This window comes from Pelophylax lessonae, assembly GCF_965119305.1.
Source record: "Pelophylax lessonae genome assembly, chromosome: 8".
NCBI classification, from domain to species: Eukaryota; Metazoa; Chordata; class Amphibia; order Anura; family Ranidae; genus Pelophylax; species Pelophylax lessonae.
In genome coordinates, this window is record NC_138775.1 from 132,440,473 (window position 1) to 132,464,997 (window position 24,525).

The 24,525-nt window shown below is 47.9% G+C and overlaps 1 protein-coding gene across 1 annotated transcript in view; it reads right to left on the reverse strand.

Annotated features, from left to right (window-relative positions):
- CCDC134 (coiled-coil domain containing 134) overlaps positions 1–19,969 on the reverse strand; it is a 109,527-nt gene extending 89,558 nt beyond the window's left edge. Inside the window, exon 1 of the mRNA XM_082265048.1 lies at positions 19,817–19,969. The gene's annotated coding sequence lies outside the window, so the exon portion shown is untranslated. The remainder of the gene's footprint in view (positions 1–19,816) is intronic.
- Positions 19,970–24,525: the final 4,556 nt, after the last annotated feature.

Genomic DNA, 24,525 nt, shown 5'->3' on the forward strand with positions numbered 1-24,525 from the left:
GGTCCCCACCTTGCACACTTGAGCCACAGACACCTGATGGCGAAAAGCCCAAGAGGCACTAACGGCTCGAGTAGTATGGGCCTTCACCGGGAAAGGAGGAACCTGACAGGTGATGGAAAAAGCCTGAACAACTATCTGTCCGATTCACACAGAAATGGTCGTCGCGGAGGCGGCCGATGCCTTCCGAGGTCCCTCAGGAAGAAAAAACAGAAAATCAGACTGCCGAATCTACTCCATGGCGGCAGGTAGCCCTTGACCGCCCGGACTACATCCAGAGAATGCAAGGCATACTCTGTAGGATGCTAGGATCGTGCACACAACATTTTCTTCATTGAGGTGGAAAGAAAAAAGCCACCGTGGTAAGAAAGTCGGTCGCAGAACTACCTTATCTCTATGAAATCCCAGATAAGGAGAACGTCAGGACAAGGCCGCCAATGCAGACACTCTTCGAGCCAACATGATAGCCACCAGAAAGGCAACTTTCTGTGACAACACAGACAGAAAAATCTCTCTGATGTTCTCGAAGGGAGGTTTGTTGCAACACTGACAAAAACCAATTAAGGTCCCAGGGAAGCAAGAGAGCTCTCCTCGGGGGAGCCAAATGCCGCACCTCTTGAATGAAGGAGCGGACCCAAGAAGGTGACACCAAAGGTCGTTGAAAAAAAGGACGGCCAAGGTCGACAACTGACCCTTGACCATAGTCAGCAGCAGATGCTGATCCACGCCCTTCTACAGGAAGGCCACCAGAATGACTGACATCTGTTCCGACGCCAACCTGCGGAGGAACCTGAACAGTTGAATCGGAGGAAAAAGCATACAGTAGCTGACAGCGGTGCCAAGGCACCACCAACGCGTCCGCGGCGTCTGCCAGAGGACCGCGAGTCCTGGCCACGAACCTTACCACCTCTTTGTGGCGACGGGACGCGAACAAATCCACGCCTGGGGTACCCCACCGGGCGCACAGGAGGTGAACCACCTCCGGACGTAGGGACCATTCCCCTCGGTCCAAAGTCTGGCGACTCAGATAGTCCGTCTGCCAGTGTTCCACACCCGGAATGAGAACGGCTGAGAACGCAGGTACATGCGATTTGGCCCAGGACAGAATCTCGGCCACTCCCTTGGCCGCCCGGGCACTCCTCGTGCCCCCTTGGCGATTGACATAAGCCACAGCCATGACATTGTCCGTCTGTACCCGCACCGGACACCCCTGAAGCTGAGATGACCACCGGAACAAACAAAGCTTGATCGCTGTTGATCGGTAGCGAAGTCTCCCCCAACGACCACATCCCCAGAACTCCTCCCCAGCCCGACAGGCTGGCATCCGTGGTGACAATCGTCCATAATAAAGGTCGGACGGACCGACCCTGTGTCAAGGACAGCAACCGGAGCCACCACAGGAGATCCGACCGCACCGGATGACTCAAGGAAATCCTTCTTTCCAAGGACTGAGGTGTCCTGACCCACCTGTCCAGGATCTCCGCTACAGAGACCTGGTGTGAAATTGAGCAAACGGAACTGCTTCGAAGGCCGAGACCATCAGGCCCAGAACCCGCATGCAGGTCCGCAAAGAGGAGAGATTGTCGTTCCCGAGAGCTCTGATCTCCTCCCGCCGAGTCCCGAGTTTGTCCTCTGGAAGGAAGACCCGAGATTGAGTAGAGTCCAGGACGAGTAGAGGGAGTCAGTGTTGACTTCTGAAAAATGAGGGTCTACCCAAACTCCTGAAGTGTCCGAACCGTCACGGCCAGATCTTTTTGCCAAGATCACACACGAGTTCGACCTTAACAAGAGGTCGTCCAGGTAACCGAGGACCGCAATGCCCCGGAAACGCAGTAAAGCTAAAACCGGAGCCAACACCTTGGTAAAAACCCTTGGAGCCGAAGCGAGACCAGAAGGCAACGCCACGAACTGGCAATGCTCCCAAGCCACCGCGAAGCGGAGAAATCTCCGATGACCCTCGAAAATAGGGATGTGGAGATACGCATCCCGCAAGTTGATGGATGCCAGGAAGTCCCCAGGCCTCAAGGAGGCCATCACCGACCGCATGGATTCCATCCTGAACTTCCCGCACAAGGTGGTTCAGGGACTATAAGTCAAGAATCGGACGCACGTGCCCTCTTTTCTAGGCACCGTGAACAGGTTGGAGTAAAAAAAACGTGAAATCATTCCCGAAAGGAACGGGTACAATGACTCCTTGGGCAAGCAAATCGTGCACAGCCCCCATGAGATCTGAGAAGATCAGGGGACAGCTGGAGAATGGACAGGAAGAACCTGTCTGCGGGGCGAGATCGAAACTCGATCTTGTATCCTGAATGAATCAGTTTGTGAACCCACCTGTCCTGAATGCCGGACAACCAGGGTTCCTGAAAAGGAAGCAGACGTTTCCCCACCCCGACAAAGGGGAGGGCGTCCCTTCAGGGAGAGATAGACTGGGCCACCGAACCAGACGGGCCAGCCCAACCACGGCTTCTCGCGGCCACAGGGAAGTCGGAAGGGATTACCCTTCTCCTGCATGCCAAAGGCATGAAAAGCAATCATGTTGAGTCTTGAAGGAGGACCCCCTCCGCGTGTGGGGGGATTACCCTTGGTGACCTGGGGCAGCCGAGTACTCTTACCTCCCGTGAGCCCCTTACTCAACTCCACTACAGTTAACCCTAAAAAGATGAACCCCCTCATAGGGGACCTCAGACACCGTCTTTTGAACGCGTGGTCAACCGACCCGCGCTAACCAGGTAATGCGGTGGACCGCAATCCCCACCGCCAACAACCGGGCGACTAATGGAGCCACATCCAAGGCCGCATCGCACAAGGAACATCGCAGTGTGGATGAGCTGAACCTGCTGCGAAGCCCCCTGCACCATGTCGTGAGCGCCTGAGAGGCCATCACTGAAGCAAAACACAGGTTTCAACAGGGAAACCCGCCACCATATAAATGTGGCGGGCAAGCGCTTCCACACGCCCATCAGCCGGATCCCTGAATACCGGGGAATCCTCTACTGGCAGCAAGGTAGACTTATTCTGCCTAGACACAGTGTGATCCCCTGCTTGGGTACACAGTCCAACGTTCGTCTACCGCCTCCCAAAAACGGAGAGCAGAGGGAAAAAACGCTCAAGCACCACCAACATGTGCTAAATGCGCCGCCACTGGCCATTCACAAGCACGTGAAATCCTCCGGGCAGGAAAAAAGCCTGACCCGACTTCTGGGGTCTGTGGAACCTGAACAAAAACGGACTGCTTACTTGACTGAGCTGGCTCATCGTTAAGATTGAGATTTTCAGTTATGACGGCAATGAGAGCATCCATCGTAGCGCGTTCCCGCGCTACCGAGGAGGAAGATTACCCCCCCCCTCTTCTCTCTCAAAGCGGAGGACCGGGACCCCTCAGGGGGACCATCATCCGTGGCAACCAATTCGGGCTCAGAGTCAGAGGACTGGGAGGGCACAGGCCTTTTTTATGAAGGAGCGTGCCGACTTCAGCAGATTCACCTGGGACGCCAAAGTCGCCAGAGCAACAGATATGGAGGCCAAGGGAGAGGATTCAGATGTACCCGAAGCCCCCACCAAGTCTGCGGGGATTCATTATCCTGGGAGTCCATTTTTGCCTTAAAATTAAAAAGGGACGCTGGCCCTTTAAATCGGCGGTTCCCGCGGACCCCCCCCCACCGCAATCTACACTAACAGAAAGAGGCCCCTGTGAAAACACACTAGCCACAAGTAAAAAAACTGAATTTTTGTAAAATCTTACCTGTAAAATTCCTTTCTCCGAGTCCTCCGACAGTCGCCGCCGCCTCCAAGTCATCACTGTTGGGTATTGACTTCCGCTCCACAGGAGTAGCTAGGCATAAAGACTTAGTCAAAAGAACAAAGGCATTTGCATATACACACCCATGGGGGCTGTCCCATCTGGTCAATACCCCCCTGCAGTGACCACTCCCAACTCAGTTTGGTAGCATAGCAGTAGGTAATAAGAACCCCAAAAGAGGGGCGGGCGCGGCGACTGTCGGAGGACGCAGAGAAAGAAATTTTACAGGTAAGATTTTACAAAAATTCAGTTTTCTCTTACGTCTTCCGACAGTCGCCGCCGCCTCTAAGTCATCACTGTTGGGATGTTCCAAAGCAGTATAGACATGAGGGGTGGGAGACGCAACCGTAGAAAAGGCAACGCAGTACCCACATCAGAGAAAGGAATCTTACAGGCACCGTAAGAGAACCTTCTGGGCAACAGAAAAAACAATGCTTAACAGGAGCAACAGCCCAGGAAAGCAAATACCAACAGCCAGGGACCCATAAAAAAACAAGGGTCCTTTATGGCACTGCGGCACTGAGAACCTTGCGGCCAAAAGGAAGCATCAGCTGATGCCAGAACATCTACTTTGTAGAACTTGGAAAAAGTGTGCACCGACGACCAAGTCGCAGCCTTGCACACCTGGGCCACCGAGGCCTGATGCCAATAGGCCCAGGACACACTCACAGATCTGGTAGAGTGCGCCTTAACAGGGAAGGGTGGAAACCGTTCCTTCAAAAGCATAAGCCTGTTCAATGGTCTGTCCAATCCATTTGGCAATAGTCGCTGCAGATGCAGCCATGCCCTTCTGAGGTCCCTCAGGAAGGACAAAGAGGGAATCCGTCCTCCCAAAGGATTCCGTAGACAGGTAAACCCTGATCGCCCTGACAACATCCAAGGAGTGCAGAGCAACCTCCTTGGTATGCTTAGGCTTCGTACAAAGCGAAGGCAGGACAATGTCCTCATTAAGGTGGAACTCAGAGACCACCTTAGGAAGAAAGGAGGGATGTGGACGCAAGACCACCTTATCCCGCTTAATCACCAAGTATGGAGAACGGCAAGATAACGCTGCCAGTTCCGACACACTGCGAGCCGAAGTGATCGCCACCAAAAAGGCAACCTTCTTAGACAGCAGAGGCAACGATATATCCCGAATGTTTTCAAAGGGAGCACCCTGTAACACGGACAGAACCAAGTTCAAGTCCCATGGAGGTAAGGGCTCCTTCCTGGGAGGAGCCAAATGTCGTACACCTTGAATGAAGGTGCGAACCAGGGAATGAGACGCCACAGGGAGTTGGAAAAGAATAGCCAGTGCGGACACCTGGCCCTTGATCGTGGCCAGCGCCAGGCGCTGGTCCACCCCAGACTGGAGGAAGGCCAACACTCTCGACACCGAGCACGAGCGAGGGAATAACCCCCTGGACTCACACCAGGCAAAATAAGCCTTCCAGGTATGGTAATAGATTTTACCAGAGGAGGTTTTCCTAGCCTTGACAAGGGTAGGAATGACCTCAGAGGAGAGACCCCTGTCCCTCAGGACCTGGGTCTCAACAGCCAGGCCGTTAAAGCCAGTGACTGTAAAGCAGGATGAAAGATCGGACCCCGAGACAGGAGATCTTCCCGCAGAGGCAGATGCCACGGAGGCGCCACTGCCAGGTGAACAACGTCGGCGTACCAGGACCGGCGTGGCCAGTCCGGAGCCACCAGAATCACCAGGTGCGGTTCCGAGGCTAACCTGCGGAGGAACCTGGATAGCAACTGAATCGGAGGAAAGGCATACATCAAACGATACTGATGCCAAGGGGCCACCAACGCATCCAAGGCGTCCGTCAGCGGATCGCGCATTCTTGCCACGAACCTTTCCACCTTTAGGTTTAGCCGAGATGCAAACAGATCCACGTCCGGGGATCCCCACTTCGCACACAGCATTTGGAAGACCTCCGGGTGCAGGGACCATTCCCCCTGGTCCAGGGTCTGGCGGCTCAGATAGTCGGCCTGCCAATTCTCCACACCCAGAATGTGAACTGCTGAGATCGCCGGGACGCGAGTCAGAATGTCAGTCACCTCCCGGGCCGCCCGGGCACTTCTGGTGCCCCCTTGGTGGTTGATGTAAGCCACCGCGGTAGCATTGTCCGTCTGTACCCAGACCGGACGGCCCCGAAGATGGTCCGACCACTGGAAGAGACAGAGTTTTAATCGCTCACAATTCCAGCACATTTAATCGGGAGGGAGGACTCCTCCTCCGACCAAGTGCCCTGGGCAGACAGGTTGCCCAGGACTCCACCCCAGCCCGACAGGCTGGCATCCGTAGTAATCACCGACCACACCAACGGATGGAAGGACTTGCCTTCCGCCACTGACGGGGACCGGAGCCACCACAGAAGAGCCAATCTGGTCTGACGACTCAAGGAGACACTCAGATCCAGGGACTGAGGCAGTCTGTCCCACCTGGCCAGGATCTCCGCCTGGAGAGCCCGCGTGTGAAACTGAGCAAAGGGTATCACCTCGAAGGCTGATACCATCAACCCCAGGCCCCGCATACAGGTCCTGAGTGACGAGGACGGGTTGTCCCTGAGGGACCTGATCTCGTCCCGCAAAGTTCGGAGCTTGTCCTCCGGCAAGAACACCTTTGCCTGAGCAGAGTCCAGAACCATTCCCAGATAGGGAAGACAAAATCGATGGAGACAACGTTTATTTCTGAACTTTGATGGTCCATCCGAACTCCTGGAGCGTCTGTACCGTGGTGGACAGATCGCGCACAAGGACCTGGCTGGCACGTGATCTCAGAAGTAGATCGTCCAGGTAACCCAAGACCGCAATGCCCTGTGCCCTCAGCAGGCCCAGAACCGGCGCCAACACTTTGGTAAAAACCCTTGGTGCCGAAGCGAGACCAAAAGGTAACGCCACAAACTGGTAGTGGTCCTCTGCGATAGCAAACCGGAGGTACCGCTGATGACCCTCGAAAATGGGGATGTGCAGGTACACATCTTTTAGATCCATCGAGGCCAGGAATTCTCCTGGACTCAAGGAGGCCACCACCGAACGGAGAGACTCCATACGGAACTTCCGTACACGCACAAAGTGGTTCAGCGCTTTCAGGTCCAGAATAGGACGCACTTTGCCCTCCTTTCTTGGCACAGTGAACAGATTGGAATAAAATCCCCGAAACCTGTCCCGATGAGGCACCGGGACAATCACCCCCTGAGCAAGAAGGTCCTGCAGACGCCCCGGAGGCAAATGAAGATTTGAGGGAAAGAATCTGTCTGCCGGCCGGGAAAGGAATTCGATCTTGTACCCCGATCGATTTCCAGAACCCACCTGTCCGAAATCCGGAGCAGCCAAGGTTGGAGGAAACTGCGTAAACGTCCCCCCACCCCTGAAATGGGTGAGGGCGCCCCTTCAGGCAGAGGCGGACTGACCTGCCGCACCGGCATTGCCGGACTTCTGTTTACCCGCCCAGGGCTTTTTCTGACTGCCCTGGGCCTTAAAGGGCTTGCCCTTGGATTGGTTCCGAAAGGCACGAAAGGACCCCTGAGTGGATCTAGGTGCAGTACCCCACTTGCCTCGAAAGGACTTGTACTTCGGGTTCTGGGGCAGCAAAGTGCTCTTGCCCCCCGTGACACCTTTCACCAGGGTATCCAACGGCCTCGCCAAAAAGGCGAGAGCCAGCATAGGGAAAATCAGCAACTGTTTTCCGCAAGGACTGGTCAGCCGACCAGCTCGTCAGCCATATCAGTTGCCGGTTAAGTACCGAGACACTAGAGAGGCGTGCCACTAAAGGGGCCTCATTTAAGGCTGCATAACACAGATACATGATTCCTTGGTGGATTTGATCCACCATTTCCAGCCGGGCAGGCGGAACATCAGACACGAGGTTGCTCCTAAGCACCTTCGTCCAATCAGCCACCACCTGAGCCACCACCAATACGGACGCGAAAATGGGTCTGAGCAACGAGCCCGCCACCGTATAGGAATGGCGGGCTAGAGACTCCAACCGCCGGTCCGTGGGATCCTGGAAAACCGGGGTATCCTCAGAAGGAACCAAGGTAGCCTTGTTCAACACGGCCACAGTGTGATCTACCTGTGGAGGCACACACCATCGTGATTCCGTAGCCAGTGCAAAGGGATAAAGCAATTTGAACCGACTACGCACCAGGAATGGACGTTTTAACGTGCGCCACATTTCATTAACAGTGTATTGAAACTCAGCCGGGCAGGGAAAAACCTGCGCCGACTTGCGGGTCCTGTGCGTCCCAAAAGAGGACACAACGCCCGGAGGACTGGGCTCATCCTTCAAATGCAGTGTTTCCTTTACAGAAACAATTAATTCATCCATGGTCGCCCGCTCTTCAAGCGACCCCGGGGAGGAGGTATCAACCCCCTCCACCTCAGCCTTCCCCTCAGACCCCAGCGGGTCCAAGGATGAGCGAGACCCTGAAAAGGGCACGCTCGCAGCAGCCGCAGCCATATCACCATCTGAATCAGAGGAAAGAGACAGAGACAATCTGGGCCACTTTTTTAGCAGCACGTTCAGCCATCAGCATTTCCATATTTGACACCAAGGTCGCCACTACAGCGGCCAAATCAGGTCTTAGAGGGGCCACAGGAGAACTGGGGACCCCCACCAGAGCTGGGGGGGGGGGGGGAAAATTTGCTGTCCTGAGAATCCATTGCTTAAGGAGACAAACAACAGTGCAATAAAGTTAGTACTGCCCCTTTAAGATCGCTGCGGAGTGCGCAGCCCACCACTATAGCGACAAAGACCCCAAACAGGAGAAGAAAAAAAAACTGAGCCAGAAATGACAATACAGAAAGATATTGAGAGCAATAACCTGCAGAGCCCCACAGAGTGTTGCCACTGATGTCCTGCTTCAGAGGAAAAGGAAGTGCTGCTAGAGTAGGCTGAACTTATAGGCTGCATGACTCAGGGAAAATGGCTGCCCCATAGGAATGCAAGGAAGGCTCTGCCAAAATGGCCGCCGGATATGCGGTCGGAACGATCGTTCTGCTACCGCAAAATGGCTGCGGATGGTGCCAAAAACAGCATGTAGATTGCCCATAGAGAAGCCAAACATGCATGCCAACACCTAAAATGGCGGACTGCACGGATCTCCCCCACTGCGGCCGCCACACACACAGTCTGCACCCCAAACAAGCACCGAAGTGACACAGGGAAGGGGACCCCCAAAAACACACAGCACCGCATGCACAAGCGATCCCTGCAGGGACCGCATCAGGGATTCACACAGGCACAGACATGGGGGACACACCGCAACACAGGACTGCCACCCCAGACAGAGGCCCCACACAGAAGTACTTACCTGTGCCAGATGGCGCGGGGTGCCTCTATGAACAGAAAGCCGCTGTCCTCATCTGACGGAGTGCCGTTAGCCAGGGACATGACACTGCAGCATCGCAGATGTGTCCTGTGAGGTAGCCACCTCACGGCTGCATCCTTGCTGCGAACAGGGATGGGTCGTTCATAGTGCCAGGACAAACCACGGCTGAACGCTCGATGGCAGGCTGAGGGTCCATCTGACCCTCTGCCCTGGAGAACCAGGGCAGTCAATCCGAATCCCAGCACCACATGAATCCATCTTCTTTCCGAAGAATCGAATAAAACTAAAGCGGACAAAATAAACAGCTAGTAAAGTAAGAAAAAAAACTGACATTTTCAAAAGAAAATCAACTAAAAAAAAAAAAAAAAAAGATTAGATAGGCTGAGACTGTAGCCCCAGCACAGGGAAGCCTAACTACTCCTGACGCTAGGCAGAATGAAACTGAGTTGGGAGTGGTCACTGCAGGGGGGTATTGACCAGATGGGACAGCCCCCATGGGTGTGTATATGCAAATGCCTTTGTTCTTTTGACTAAGTCTTTATGCCTAGCTACTCCTGCGGAGCGGAAGTCAATACCCAACAGTGATGACTTAGAGGCGGCGGCTACTGTCGGAGGACATAAGAGAAAGGGAGAACCCACAACCCGGCCAGAAGGGGGATCCTACAGAGATCACCAGCCCTGCTATCCCCTAAGAGTGGGCCCACAACCCCCCAACCGTCCCCAGGGACAAGGGGGTTCAGTACTCACCAGTCCAGAAGTGGGCACCGCTCAGATACGGGAGACCTCCCACCTTAATTTGGGGTGCCGTCAGCCATGGAGGGACGCTGGCAACAAGTGGGCGATCCGGGTTGAGACATCCTCAGCGAAGCGCAGCTCCACAGGCTCATCCTAATATGGAGGGGCACTGTCGATGCGAGGCCTGGGTGTACCAGTAACCTGCAACGCTCGTTGGCAGGCTGGGACTCCATAAGGATCTATGATACCCAGTCAGAGGCCCAGCTCTGCGGTCACTTGTAGTCCTCCAGGAAAGGAATCCCTGACTAACTAGTGATAGTGAGTGAAAATAAAAATCTATTGTGCAAAGAAAAAACACAAATTCAGAAAAAAAAAAATAAAAATAAAGAAAACAGACTCTAGGTCTCAGCAGGGAAGACCTAGTTCTACTCCTGATGCTAGGCAGCTTCAGGTAATATCAGATTGGGTTCTGGTATTGGGTGAGGGGTGGCCCCCTAGTGGCGTGCTGAGGTATAACAGTTTTTTTGTATTAACCTGATAATCAATTATCTGCCTAGCCTGCTCCTGCAGAGTGTGCCATTACCCATTAGTCCTACAGTATGTTCATGCAATCTGCACTTACCATGTACATTACCAAGAAGAGGTGTCTGACCGATCTAAAACACAATGTGTGTCCATACAGCCCAGTACTGAGGGAATATGTAGGATGCCACTTTTCTGAAAACACTTAAAAAATGTCTGGTTGCTTGGCCATCCGACTGATCTAAATGGATTTTAGGAGTTCTGGCTTTACTCCAAAATAGTAGAGGCCAGATAAATAGCATTTTCAAGAGGATGTCAGCCCTCATGTTTTCCTCTATTTGGATTGCTAGAGAGCTGAAACATAAGCTTAGAATACAAGTATAAAATAAAGGTAGTGATAACTTGTAAAATAACATTAACAGTTACATAACTGCATGAGTAGGGGTACATCATCATCACTAACCAAGCTGGCTAAATAAAGCATGTTATGCACCTTTGTTAATTGAGTCCTTAGAGATACAAGCCATGTATGGCATCAAGAAAAAAAAAAAAAAAACACAGCTTTGCTAATTGAGCCCACTGTTCACAACCACAGCTGGCTGTAAACAGGCCTATTTTAGGAAGGGAAAAAATAATACCCAGTAACTATTTCTTGTGGAAATGATCATTGGCACATGGATGAAATACAGTATATATTTGACTTTGAGTGCTAATGTACTTGTTTGCTTTGAACATTACAAGATATTTTTTCAGTACGTACTGTTTTCTCAAAAGTTCATCCACATGGTTCCAAAACCTGGAAAATTACATCAATGGATCAGCCTAACCAAAACTGATACTTTAGGTTTGGAAAGATACATTCCTGATAATTTCCTTTATGTCTTAGGGTGATGATCTTGTTAAAGTGTATTTTCTCTTTTGCAGTCAGATTTGAGAAAACTCTACTATAACGTCTGTTACGTTTTCCCAATTGGGATCGACTGATTATCGGCGGGGCCGATAATCGGAGGCCGATATTTACTTTTTTTGAAGTATTGGTCACAAACTTGCCGATATGACCGAGATTTCTTGAAGTGGTTATACCGGAGTGATGCTTGCAGCTAGGAGGCATCACCTCGGTACCGTTGATCAGAGCTGACGGTAGGGTTTCTTGCAATGGCAACCGATGCAGCTGAACAGCTTTTTGATTTTTATTAGAGGGAGCGGGAGGGGATGTCATCCATCCTCCCTCTGCGTCTTCTGTGGCTCGCCAGGGACCCATGTTCCACCGGGAGACCCGAGCAACAAGCCGGCACGTCTGTCGGCTGGCCGAAGACCCGAACAAAGCTGCATTTGGCTCTGATCAGGTCTCCGATGTAAAAACCCAGAACCAATGTCATGACATCACCTCTGGGTACTTGAGCCTTAAAAGCGCCAGATAAAAAAGAAAAAAGACTGCATTCAAAAACAGCCAAACTTGGCGTTTTGATTGCTTTTAAGTGCAGAGGAGGCTATCGGCCCTGAAAAAAAGGATATCGGTAGATCCCCAGTTCCCAATCCCAAATAATGCCTATTTGATATGGAGGATATGACTCTCCCACCTGACCAGCTGGGGAAGATCAGCGTGTACTGCTGGTGTGTGTGTTTATTACTATTTATGACACACAGTATCTCATAAAAGTGAGTACACCCCTCACATTTTTGTAAATATTTTTTTATATCTTTTCATGTGACAACACTGAAAAATGACACTTTGCTACAATGTGAAGTAGTGAGTGTACAGCTTGTATAACAGTGTAAATTTGCTGTCCCCTCAAAATAACTCAACACACGGCCATTAATGTCTAAACCACTGGCAACAAAAGTGAGTCAAATTGAGCCCAAAGTGTTAATATTTTGTGTGGCCACTTATTTTCCAGCACTGCCATAACCCTCTTGAGCATGGAGTTCACCAGAGCTTCACAGGTTGCCACTGGAGTCCTCTTCCACTCCTCCATGACGACTGCACAGAGCTGGTGGATGTTAAAGATCTTGCGCTCCTCCACCTTCCATTTGACGATGCCCCACAGATGCTCAATAAGGTTTAGGTCTGGAGACATGCTTGGCCAGTCCATCACCTTTACCCTCAGCTTCTTTAGCAAGGCAGTGGTCGTCTTGGAGGTGTGTTTGGGGTCGTTATTTTAGAATACTGCCCTGCAGCCCAGTCTCCGAAGGGAGGGGGATCACGTTTTGCTTCAGTATGTCACAGTACATGTTGGCATTCTTGGTTTGCTCAATGAACTGTAGCTCCCCAGTGGCGGCAGCACTCATGCAGCCCCAGACCATGACACTCCCACAACCATGCTTGACTGTAGGCAACACAAACTTGTCTTTGTACTCCTCACCTGGTTTCTGCCACCCACAAACAAAATAAGTTTATCTTAGTCTCATCAGACCACAGGACATGGTTCCAGTAATCCATGTCCTTAAAGAGGAAGTAAACCCTCCTCTTCAACTTTTACCTATAGGTAAGCCTATGATGAGGCTTACCTATAGGTACTGTAAAATATCTCCTAAACATGTACCGTTTAGGAGATATTTACCTTACATGCAGCCAGTGACATCACTGACGCATGCGCTCTGAAGGAACGGCCACTGGTGCCGTTCCTTCAGAGCCCGTGCCGTGACCGTCGGCTCCTGCGCGCATGCGCGGGAGAGACGTAATCCCGGGTCCGGCCAATCAGATGGCCGGATGCCGCGATCCCGGAAGACGGGCGACTGAACAGGTCGCCTGTCATACAGGTAAGCGGGCGGCACGGCGGGGGCTCATTCTAAGGTTGAGCTAGTATGCGATGCATACTAACTCATTATGTGTTTCTCTTTCAGGTTGGAGAAAAAAAAAAAATTTAAATGGAGTTTACAACCTCTTTAACCACTTAAGCCCCGGAAGATTTTACCCCCTTCCTGACCAGGGCCTATTTTGCGATTCGGCACTGCGTGATTTTAACAAACAATTGCGCGGTCGTGCGGCGCTGTACCTAAACAAATTTGACGTCTTTTTTTTCCCCACAAACAGAGCTTTCTTTTGGTGGTATTTGATTACCTGTGCGATTTTTTGATCATGCGCTATAAACAAAAAAAGAGCGACAATTTTGCAAAAACAACAATAATTTTTCCCCTTTTTTTATATGAAATTCCCCCCCCCAAAAAAATGTAAAAATCAAAATTTTTTAACATTTTTGGCCAATTTGTTTTCTGCTACATATGCTTGGTAAAAAAAAAAAAAAAAAAAAAATCACAATAAGCGTATTTTGATTGGTTTGCGCAAAAGTTACTGCGTTTACTAACTATGGGAAAGATTTTTGTTGTTTTTTTTTTTTTTTTAACGAGTAATGGCGGCGATCTGCGTTTTTTTTGCGGGACTGCGACATTGTGGCGGACAGATCGGACCCTTGACTGACATTTTTTACACTTTTGGGGGTACCAGTGACATTACTACAGTAATCAGTGCTATAAATATGCACTGTTACTGTAAAAATGACACTGGCAGGGAAGGGGTTAACTTTATTGGGGAAGGAGGGGTTACGTATGTCCCTAGGGGCGCATTTCTAACTGTGATTGGACATGGCTACTGGAGTAAGAACAGAGATCAACGGTCCTACATAGTAGAACCGTGTGATTCCCATTTTTACACAGGGGAGAATGACAGGCGGCTTTGTTTACATTAGCCGCCTGCCTTTCTCCCTTCACGGCGAACGACCACGAGTGACGGGCGGACATCGGGTCTGCCGGTCACACGCACTGACTTGTTAGGGAACGAGCCGGGGCGGGCGCGCGCCCGTCCGCTATTGGCTCGAAAGCTAGTGACGTACCGTTACGTCACTTTGCCTGGCCGGGGCTGACCGCCGCAGTATATGTACTTGCGGCGGTCGGCAACTGGTTAAGTCTGCACGTCTTCAACAAACTGTTTGTGGGTTTTCTTGTGCATCATCTTTAGAATAGGCTTCCTTATGGGACAACAGTCATGCAGCCCAATTTGATGCAGTGTGCGGTGTATGGTCTGAGCACTGACAGGCTGACCCCCCCCCCCCCACCCCTTCAACCTCTGTAGCAATGCTGGCAGCACTCACACATCTATTTTCCAAAGACAACCGCTGGATATGACGCTGGGCACGTGCACTCAACTTCTTTGGTCAACCATTGGGAGGCCTGTTCTAAGGGGAATCTGTCCTGTTAAACCGCTGTATGATTTTGGCCACTGTGCTGCAGCTCAGTTTTAGGGACTTGGCAATCTTCTTATAGCTTAGGCCATCTTTACGTAGAGCAACAATTTTTTTTTTCAGATCCCCAGAGAGTTCTTTGCCATGAGGTGCTATGTTGAACTTCCAATGACCAGTATGAGAGAGAGAGCAATAACACCAAATTTAACACACCTGCTCCCCATTCACACTTGAGACCTTGTAACACTAACGAGTCACATGACAGCGGTGAGGGAAAATGGCTAATTGGGCAAAATTTGGACATTTCCACTTAGGGGTGTACTGACTTTTGTGGTCAGCGGTTTAGACATTAAGCCCCGATTCACACTTGTGCGTGTGCGGGGTTCGCATGTAATGTCGGAGCGCACTGCTCCGACATTACATGCGATCGGCTGTGCGGTGCGAGTTTAGCCATACAAACTGTATGGCTAAATTCGCATCGCACCCGCAGCAAACACGCACAGGAGGCATTTTTGCAGCCGCATCAGGATCGGATCGCACAGCGGTTCACACTTGTGCGATCCGATCCTGTGCGAACTGTACGATCGCACTGCGATATGCGATCAAACTGGGGGTGTCGTTAAGATTACATTGACACCCCCAGCGTATCGCATATGGCAGTGTGAACTGCCGGGGGTGCGTGTGCGATGCGGGAACAGGCTGCGAGTTCGCAGCCTTCCCGCTTTGCATCAGTGTGAACCGAGCCTAATGGCTGTGTGTTGAGTTATTTTGAGGGGACAGCAAATTTACACTGTTATACAAGCTGTACACTCACTACTTTACATTGTAGCAAAGTGCCATTTTTCAGTGTTGTCACATGAAAAGAAATAAAACAAACATGTGAGGGGTGTGCTCACTTTTATGAGATACTGTGTGAGATAGAGATTATATATATATATATATATATATATATATATAATCTCTATCTCACACAGTATCTCATAAAAGTGAGCACACCCCTCACATGTTTGTTTTATATATATATATATATATATATATATATATATATATATATATATATATATATATATATATATATATATATATACACACACACACACACACACACACACACACCAGTGTCTCGGACCTGCCTGGTGTGTTCCTTGTTCTTCATGATGCTCGCTGCGCTTTAAACGGACCTCTGAGACTATCACAGTGCAGGTGCATTTATACGGAGACTTGATTACACACAGGTGGATTCTATTTATCATCATTAGTCATTTAGGTCAACATTGGATCATTCTGAGATCCTCACTGAACTTCTGGAGTGAGTTTGCTGCACTGAAAGTAAAGGGGCTGAATAATTTTGCACGCCTAATTTTTCAGTTTTTATTTGTTAAAAAAGTTTGAAATATCCAATAAATTTCGTTCCACTTCATGATTGTGTCCCACTTGTTGATTCTTCACAAAAAATTACAGTTTTATATTTTTATGTTTGAAGCCTGAAACGTGGCAAAAGGTCGAAAAGTTCAAGGGGACCGAATACTTTTGCAATATTATATATATATTATCCGCTTGCCGACTACGCACAGTATATTTACTGCGGCAGTCAGCCCCGGCCAGGCAGAGTGACGTAGAACTACGTCGCTAGCCTGTGACCGGCTCGTTCACTGAGGAGTCCCACTGAGGAGTCCGCGAGTGTGACTGGCGGACCCGATGTCCGCCGGTCACACTATGATCGTCGGTAGAGAGGGAGAAAGTCAGGCGGCTTATGTAAAACAAGCCGCCTGTCATTCTCCCCTGTGTAAAAATGGAGATCAGATGGTTCTACTATGTAGAACCATTGATCTCTGTTTTTACAATAATACACATGTCCCATCACAGTTAGAAACACGCCCCTAGGACACACTTAACCCCTCCCTCTCCAATACAGTTAACCCCTTCCCTGCCAGTGTCATTTTTACAGTAACAGTGCATATGTATAGCACTGATTACTGCAGTAATGTCACTGGTAACCCCAAGTGTCAAAAATGTCAGTCAAGGGTCCGATCTGTCCGCCGCAATCCCGCAAAAAAAAAAAAAACACCAAAAATGACAAAAATCTTTCCCTTTGTTAGTAAACGCGATAACTTTTGTGCAAACCAATCAAAATACGCTTTTTGCGATTTTTTTTTACCAAACATATGTAGCATAAAACAAATTGGCCGAAAATGTTAAAAAAATTTTGATTTTTACATTTTTTTTGGGGAATTTCATATATAAAAAAAAAGTGAAAAATATTGTTATTTTTGCAAAATTTACGCTCTTTTGTTTATAGCGCATGATCAAAAAAAAAAAAAAAAAAAATCAAAAAATCGCACAGATGATCAAATACCACCAAAAGAAAGCTCTGTTTGTGGGGAAAAAAAAGGACGTGAAATTAGTTTAGGTACAGCGTCGCACGCCCGCGCAATTGTCCGTTAAAGTCACGCAGAAGAAAAATCGCAAAAAAAACCCTGGTCAGGAAGGGGGTAAAATCTTCCGGAGCTTAAGTGGTTATATACACACACACACACACACACACACACACACACACAGATCAGCCATAACTACCCACCTAATAATGAGTAGTAGGCCCCCCTTTTGCTGTCATAACAACCCCTTGTTCTGTTAAAACAGCTCTGACCCATCGAGACCTGGACGCCACTAGGCATGTTGTGGTATCTGACAACAAGCCATCAGTAGCAAGGTAAGGCCTCCATGAATCAGACTTGTTTTTCCAATACATCCCACAGAAGCTCAAATGGACTGAGATTTTGAGAATATGGAGACCAAATCAACAGATTAAAATTGCTGTTATGTTCCTAAAACTAATCTTAAACCATTTTTGCAGTGTGGTGCATTATCCTGCTGAAACAGGATAACATCCACGTGTTACTTGACATACCACCCAAGGCCTCCCAGTAACACATCGCCCAAAGCATCACACTGCTTCCGCTGGCTTGCCTTCCTCCCACACTGCATCCTAGTGCCATCCTTTCCCCAGGTAAGCGACGCACACAATGTAAAAGAAAATGTGATTCAGCAGACCAGGCCACCTTTTTACGTTGCTGTGTGGTCTAATTCTAATGCCCACATGTCCACTGTACATGCGTTTGACTGTGGACACAGGTCAGCACGGGTACCCTAACAAGTCTGCGGGTGCGCAACCTCATACACATCCTGCAATGCCATTTTTTCTGCTATTAACACATCAACTTCAGAGAAATGTTTACTTGCTGCCTAATAAAGTTATGGCTGATCATTGTATATGCAGGGTGTATATTATATACACACACCCACCACATACACAGTAGTATATACTGTCGTATACATCTTGCACCAATAGGATCATAAGTAAGAGTGGCATATTATGGGTAAATGATCATTCTATAAATGGTTCAGAGGATACAAGGCACTCTCTAAAATCATTCTGTGTATGGCCAAGGAAACAGGAAGGGGTAGTGTGGATAATCAACATTAGCACTTCATTGTACAAGAGCAGCAGAACTATTGTGTAAGCTTTACTATCCACTGTGAAGTAAAGATTTTAGGGGCCTTTCACATGCCCATCAGACAGTTTCATCACAAAAATTTAATTTACATTTACTTCAGGTCAGATCACATCAGTATACCCCTTACTGCAGCTATCTGCTGTGTGTGCGGCTTCATGAAAACAGCAATGGCCACTATGAGCCTGTTATTAGTTTAAATGGGCTTGGCTTCTGATCCCATAATCCAGTCATTCCATCAGCAAGAATCCACGATTCTTGCCGTAGGAATCCGGCAGGCCCGCAGCTACCTGGCTGTGTGAAAGAGACCTAAGATAGTGTTTGTGTGTATAAAACATTTCAAACTCATTTAGATATGTGAGTAGAGGTGCATTATGTTGTCACGTTAAGCAGAAATGCATCATCATATGCTGCCCTTGTGCGTTTACATGCATTAAGATGAGCTTTCTAATAAAAGCACATGCGTCCAAGTGCATTTCCAATGCATTTTTGGGAGTTAGGTTTTGAAGTAGATTTGGTAAAAAGAGAACACTGGCCTTCACTCACATTGTTATTTGTACGATTTACAGTTTAGATGAGCTTCTTGACTAGGTATCCTATCATTTGGATTTTTATTTGTTTTTTTTTTTTAAACGCATTAATGTTGCCATGTTACAATGGCTTGTAACGTGTGCACAAAACCAAAATGTATAAAAAAAAAAAAAAAAAACGCAAAAAAAATATGGCTTCAAATTTTTCTTAAAAAAACTGCCTTTCTAAATGTATATATTTTATTTTGATGTGTGGCCTAGCAAAAGGCATACTTCTGCCACCAGGATCATCTAGCATGAACATAATAGAGAAAACCAAACATGGGTAAATGAGTGGTTAAACCATGCATGGGTACAGTGGCGGTTTCAAAAGGCAAACTGTTGGCACCAATATCTGATCGATACATTACATAAAAAAATTAAATAAAAAAAACACACACAGGATAAACATTGGCTGAACAAAATGTGAGGAGATAACAAGACTCCCCCTATTCCTGTTTTACATCCTCTGGTAGTTGTGTTTTGATGATGTATGCCCTTCAGCAAATTTGCCACTAGTGCTGGCTGGAGGTCCAGCATAGGTAGGCATGGCAGCAACAGGCTGGTAGTTGTGCAGGTGAAGTACTGTATACTAGCTGACAGAGTAGTTTAGGTAAGACAACATGGCAAAATTCTTACGCTAAGTGGGAGGGAATTGGCCTTGACTGGAAATTAATGGATATGAGTAAGGTGAATTGGGCAGGGTGGTGGTAGGGGATAGGAGGGCATGGCGGTTTGGTTAATGGTAACCTGCCTTTTGCTTAAAGCATAGCAAGAGGACATGGGTAGGTAGATGCAAGCTGCCTCTAAGATCGTAATTTTCAATTTTAGCTGATTTTTATGTGGAATCTTGTCCACTAAGGACAGAAGACCTAGTATTAAATGGGCATTTGGGCCTTGATATTTTATGGCCATATCCCTCAGAATTGCAACGATATTCTGACCAAGCATTGGGAATATGATATGATTCCGCTGTGATCAGGGTAGCACAGGGCAGTTGATCACTGAGTTGTATGACTGCGTTGGGTTTATGCTTGATGCGTTTCAGCCCCTCTTGTGTGGTTCTTCAGGGCTGGGGGTTGCATTTTCTTCATCATCACAAAGTAAGAGCATATTTGACATTCCTAAATCCAGAAAGTAGTTTATAAACAAAAAGCTAGGCAGATATCATGCTCCTTACCTCTGCATTTCTATAACTGGACCCAAAAAAAGCCAACTCACTGGCATTCAGGTATTTGCAACTTACTCCCTCTGATGAGCCACACGTCTCCTTCTGCTGCCCTTTGAAGAGTACAGTGGTCTTTAATGCTCCTCCAGTGGATCTTCAGAGTATCAACTGTAACAAACGAACAACCAACCAATCACTCGTACTCATTTTATAAAAAAATTTTCCCAGAATCTAGCAAAATTATCCAGTTTACATTATTTTTGTGGAATAGTCAAAAGGCATGCTGCATAGTGCCTGACACCTGTAAAGTTCCGTGGGATGCATTATCAGACAGGGTGATGAAGAAGCCAAAATAGAGACGAATGGGCCAAAACTGCTGATTTATTTTTGGAAGCAAATTCCTGAACTGTGTGGGGGGCAACAGACAGGAAGCACATTGACTCGATTATGGCACCAGCTAGTGGCAGAAAAGGTATCCAATTGTGGTAGCGTGAGGATCATTTCACCACAATTTTTCTATTGTGCTGATGCTAATTACTGCTTCAGGTATACGGATATCGCTTTTTATGGCAGTAGTTCTGACATGTTTTTTGCCCACTAATAATCTAGATCTGCCTGCTAAACGTCTACTTCCTGGAACCACTGAGACATCTCTGCCAATGTTTTTGTGGGCATTTGAAATGGGCACCTTTTCAGATTAGATTATAAGCATGTCCTGGATATGAGGAAGCATGTCTTTTTGTAGCACCTTACATGTGTACGCCCCATAGTGGAGTGCGAGTTTGGAATCTTGGGCAATAGGTGGTTGATTCTGCACTCACACATTAACATGTCATTGTCATTATGCATAGTAAAGGTCATATGCATTTACATTGGGCAGGTAAATTACTCTGAGGACAGGCTGGGACAAATTGCAAGAGTAGGGTGACAAACAGGGACAAATTTGCTGCCAACTACCATGACAGCTTGAGGGCATTTAACATTTTGTTTTACAACTATCAAGAAAATAAAATAAAGCTCACTCTACTTATGTACAGTGTGACAGTACTGTACCTCAAAGTGCCCCATAACATGAAATGACCAACCTTCGAAAATAATTCGAGTGCTTAGTCTATTAGAGGTGGCAAGGGTAAGCATCACTCTCTTTGGGAGCTCTGCAGAACACAGCTAGACATCACGCTTGGAATGTTTAGGGTTAAAGCGTTTGTTATTCCAACATTTTATATTCCTAATATGTGGCTGCTATATGCTATGTACTTGTATAAAAAAAAAAAAAAAAAAAAGTATCATTTGTCAGTTTGCATTGCTTCCTTTGTGTGAAATCCCTGGTGGGCCTGCTAGTTCCCTTGCTTTCCTATCAAAAACTGACCACACTGAGCAGGAGAACACACCGTGGTCAGTTTTCTAGCTATCCTGGGAACTCCGCTTGCTCTCCTCTATTGATTAGACTTGTCCTGACACACCTCCTCAGCACAGCATGTCACTGGGAAGCGCAGTGCGTTTCTCCTCCCCCCCACTTGTATGCAGCTGAGAACAGAGGGAATGCGATCACTTGTAAAAAGGAAAAAAAGATTTAGAAAAGGTTTATTTTTTTTTTTTTAAATAGATCTATACAAACATTTTTGCTTTTCATTTCTATTTTAAAACTGAATGGGTTGTTTTACAAGGTGATTTTTTACAATCACTTTAACCAAATCCCTAACCCCAACTCTCACAAGTTTGTAGCGAGGTCTGTATGACATACCATTGGTTGGCCCAGCCAATAAAATGTAAAAAAAACAGGGACATGTAAGATGTTCAGCACTAGGCTGACATTGTAACATGTAAGATGTTCAGCACTAGTTGAAGACATTTTGTAAACTTATCCAAGCAATATTTTCACTTCTCATTATAGTCAGGATCCTACACTAGCAATTGCTGGAGTCTGTTAGAAGTCTCATTAGAAACTTATTAGAAATGAAAAAGTGGATTAGAAAAGCTACAAAAACATATCACATATACAGCTAAATGTAAGTAGCTTCTGGACTTACATCGCACAGAAGCTAGAAAGCAACCCAGAGGACAGGGTAGCATACAAGTTTATGAGAATGGATTGGATTTCTGTACACAAAGACCAGACACCGATTTCAAAGGGTTATAACACATCAAAGCTGAAGCACAACAAAATTGTGACTTTTTGGCCTCATGCACACAGGGCGTTAGAAAAAAAAAAAAAGGAGCTGGAGAGCCACCACCAATGCCAGGAAAAAGCGGCTGTAAAAATGTGCTTTTTAGTTGCTTTTCCATTGGAGTTAATGCACGTTTAGCCACATTAGCTTTTGGCAGAGTTTTTCTGCCTCTATTCAAAATCAATGGTTGTCTATGAGCCATCTTTGATACAGCTTTAAGCCCATCGATTTGAATAGAAGCCGCATCCTGATCCGACTTGTGGTGCGACTTGCGCTCTGAGGATCTTGGAGGGGGAACTCCATGCCAAAAATGGAAAAAAACAAAAACAGTGTGGGGGTCCCCCCCAGGGTCCATACCAGGCCCTTTGGGTCTGGTATGGTTTTCGAGGGGAACCCCAAGCAAAAAAAAAAAAAAAAAAAAGAAGAAAAAACAACAACAGCTTGCCCCCCCCCCCCCCAAATCCATACCAGACCCTTATCCAAGCAAGCATCCCAGCAGGTCAGGAAAGGGAAACATACCAGGGAACATGCCCTCAACATGGGGGGGTGGGCACCTTGGAGCGGGGGGGGGGGGCTCTGCAGGCATCATTCAGATATCCCCACTTAAAGAGGTTGTAAACTCGTTCAAAATTTTTTTTTTTTTTTTTTTACAACCTGCAAGAGAAAGACATAATGAGCTAGTATGCATCGCATACTAGCTCATTATGAAATACTTACCTTAGAACGAGCCCCCGCCGTGCCGCTCTCTTACCTGTATGACGAGCGACATGTTCAGTCGCCCGTCTTCCGGGATCGTGGCATCCGGCCATCTGATTGGCCGGAGCCGCGGTGACGTCACTCCCGCGCACGCGCGCGTGAGCCGACGGTCACGGCACGGGGCTCTGAAGGAACGGCACGATCAGCCGTTCCTTCAGAGCGCATGCGCCAGTGACGTCACTGGCTGCATTAAAGGTAAATATCTCCTAAACCGTACATGTTTAGGAGATATTTACAGTACCTAGAGGTAAGCCTTATCATAGGCTTACCTATAGGTACAACTTCCTGAGGAGGGTTTACTTCCTCTTTAAAGCCCTGGACGTCATTTGACTTTCAGCGGTAAGGACGGTTCAACGGTTAAGCTGCAGAAAAATAAAAAAAAAAAAAAAAAAAAAAAAAAAACAAAAAAACATGGACACTCCTAAAAACAGCTGCAAAAATGCCCTGTGTGCATGAGGCCTTGTTTGCTGTGCAGGGAACTATGTGGTTTTTGTACATAAAATATATTAAACCCACCAAATTTAAGTAAACCAAGTTTACGAACACTAAACACATACACTTTTCAAGAAACAAATATTTGGCACTATAGAGGAATGGAAAAAAAGTGTTTTTTTTTTAATGTGACACAGACAAAAGCTGCCAACAATGGAGAGAAGGAGCTGCAGACATCATCCCATGCTTGATTGTGGCAATCACGGCCCTTGTAGAACCTGTGGGAAGGTCCAAAAACAAGGGCTTGCCTTGTACCTCCTTAAGGATGCTTTCACACCGATCTGTTTTTTTTTTCCCCCCAGAGAAAAAACACGTGACCGTGTAATCCTAAAACCTTCCAGTTGAAATGCATTGAAAGCGTGGCAAAATTGTCCTCAAAACTGCTGCAAAATCATGGCAAATACATGTGGTTTTACTGCATTTTTCCTATTGATCAGTGTGCACCCTGGAAAGTTGTAACCATGCTTGCAGAGAGAGATTTCTTTTTATTTTCATGTGGAATAGCACATGGCCAATATGGGGCTTATTAAAGCAGTTTTGCATTTTACCATTGACTTCTACCATCCTCCCAATACACTGAAATCTTTAATGGGATCAAGTACTATTTTTAATGGGAAACACCACACATTTTTTTAGCATGTTGTAGCGGATGCGTTAACACAGGGCTTAAATCCCAGGCGTCAGGTTGCTATGGCGACTAAAAATTGCATATTGGCGCCTGGGCTTTTTGTAAGCCTAGCTGGCCTGGGTATAGGCGGCTGCATCTGGCTGGACTGATTTTTTTACAGACTGACCCGAGCTGGCAGCTGCATTTACAGAGAGCACCACTGATGGTTTGGTGTAACAGTGAGCCCGCCTTGCCGCTGAGCGCAGGTGGAAGCCGGGATCCGAACCGCGGTCGTGGGATTCTGCTTAGCCCAGCTGCTCAGTGTGACAGCGTGCCTGCATTGCCGCTGATCATAGAGGGGATTCAGGATATGGACACCAGCTGGGAATTCAGCCTAGCCCGGCTGCTTGGTACGAGCCCTCTGTCGTGCCGCTGATCACAGGGGAGGGGAGCCAGGATCGGGACCCAGCTGAGGATTTAACCTGTTTGCTGCATTACTGAAGAAGGGATCCAGTTGGCACCCCATCGTAGTGCCAGCTCTGCTGAAGGCATCCAGCAGAACCGGTATCAATCTTGAAGGGATCCGGACCCCAAGACGGGATCCACTGCCCCGGGAGATCAGCTATTTGGGGATCCAGACCTGCAGCCTGGGGAGGGGAAGCTGCACAAGGTAAAGTGGGTGTAGAAAGGGAAGGGTC